The following is a 2,067-nucleotide window of genomic DNA, read 5'->3' on the forward strand; positions in this document are numbered from 1 at the left end:
ATGGCACCAGCGGCGGGCTTCGTACTCGGCGTTCTCCTCTTCGCGACGGTTCTCCGGTCGAGCGCCGCCCAGGGCGGCTGGCAGAACGCCCACGCCACCTTCTACGGCGGCGGCGACGCCTCCGGCACAATGGGTACGTATTTCCTCTCCTTGGAGAGATAGATAACGAGATGCGCATGAGAAGAGAGATGGACAGATCGCCAGTTTCTGTGAGGGATCGATCCTTTTCTCTCTCTCAGCTTCGGTTGCCAGAGACAGATAGGCAAGTAAATAAAGAGATGATAAAAAATTGGGTAGCTAGATGGAGAGACATCGGTACCCAATAAACATAACGAGGGAGTGACTGAGTGGCAGAGAGGAAGAGAGATAGATGGACGGAGAGAAAAAACAAAGAGAAGAGATGAATCTCCCGCATCGCTTCTCTAGAAAATCATGACCCAAAAGAGTTCTCGAGTTTTAGAGTTCTAGAAAAGTAAATAAATGTAGAGAACTGTAACGAGAGATAGCGAGCTGTACAGAGTTGTAAAAGAGATAGAGGGAGAGCAATGGAGGGACGTAGAGAAATATAAAGGGAGAGAGTACTAGAGACTGATATATGTAGAGAGTTGTAGAGGGAGAGATAGGTGCAGAGATTTGTAAAGAGAGAGTGAGGGGTGTAAAGACAGAGATAGACACAGAGGAAGAAAACTGAACTAAAAATTGGATAATGATGCAGGTGGGGCATGCGGATACGGAAACCTATACAGCCAGGGTTATGGGACGAACACGGCGGCGCTAAGCACGGCGCTGTTCAACAACGGGCTGAGCTGCGGATCCTGCTACACGATCAAGTGCGCCGGCGACCCAAAATGGTGCTTACCCGGAACCATCACCGTCACGGCCACCAACTTCTGCCCGCCCAACCCTTCCATCCCCAGCGACAACGGCGGCTGGTGCAACCCCCCGCGCGAGCACTTCGACTTAGCCCAGCCCGCCTTCCTCAAAATCGCCCAGTACCGCGCCGGCATCGTCCCCGTCGCCTACCAGCGCGTCCCCTGCGTGAAGTCCGGCGGAATCCGCTTCACCGTCAACGGCCACAGCTTCTTCAACCTCGTTCTCGTCACCAACGTCGGAGGCGCTGGCGACGTCGTCGCCGTTGCCTTGAAGACTCCCACCTCCGACTGGCAGGCCCTCTCTCGCAACTGGGGCCAGAACTGGCAAAGCAACGCCAACCTCGGTAGCCAGAGCCTCTCCTTCAAGGTCACCACCAGCGACGGAAGGACGGTCGTCAGCTACGACGTCGCCCCTCGCGGCTGGTCCTTTGGCCAGACCTTCGAGGGCAACCAGTTCTAGCCGGTTCGGGCTGCGGCGCCACGTCTGGAGCCCGCCTGCATACACTTTAAACTGTTTTACCGATTTGTATTATTCATGGAATGGGTGCCTCGGCTGGCCCTGCCGCCATTGGCAGGCCCAAGCTGAAGGGTGATCTTTAGTGGTAGAAGAAAGTGAAAGAAAAGAAATTGCGTCAGCAGAAAACATCGTATCTATTGAATAAACAAATGTCCTTCCAAATTTAAATGCCCTTCTATCGACAATTCAAAGTATGCAGAAGACCAAGGAAACCTAGTGGAAAACATATAATTAGACCTAGAATGGGAAAACCTCAAAACCTAAACGGCCTACTCTCATGTAATTTACGTGTTTAATATCACTCAAATAAAAATAAATCATGGTTGTGAAGGGTTTAAATAATCTATTACACCCCTAGGACGAAGTGTAATTTTGTTTTTGTATTTGATGGCATTTTATTAATTTTTTCTGACATTAATTTTATAATTTTAAATGCTAAAAACAGAAATTACCTGCTCCGCGATCACTGGGCGACTGCGGCGGTGGCGTTGGTAGAGTGGCGGCAGAGCAGAGACGCGCGGTGGTGAAGCGGCGTTGGAGCATCAACACAACGGTGGCAGAGCGGTGGTGGGATTATATATTCTTTTAATCAATGAATATAATTTTATTGTTTTTTTTTCGGTTTTTATATGGCGGGTTCGACCTTGTTCGATCCAGTTTCGGACCAGTTCAAACTGG

The 2,067-nt window shown here is 50.2% G+C and overlaps 1 pseudogene; it reads left to right on the forward strand.

Moving 5' to 3' along the window:
- LOC144706561 (expansin-A10 pseudogene) lies at nt 1–1,415 on the forward strand (annotated as a pseudogene).
- The last annotated feature ends 652 nt before the right edge of the window (nt 1,416–2,067 follow it).

The sequence above is a fragment of the Wolffia australiana genome, chromosome 8, assembly GCF_029677425.1.
Source record: "Wolffia australiana isolate 7733 chromosome 8, ASM2967742v1".
In the NCBI taxonomy this organism is placed as follows: domain Eukaryota; kingdom Viridiplantae; phylum Streptophyta; class Magnoliopsida; order Alismatales; family Araceae; genus Wolffia; species Wolffia australiana.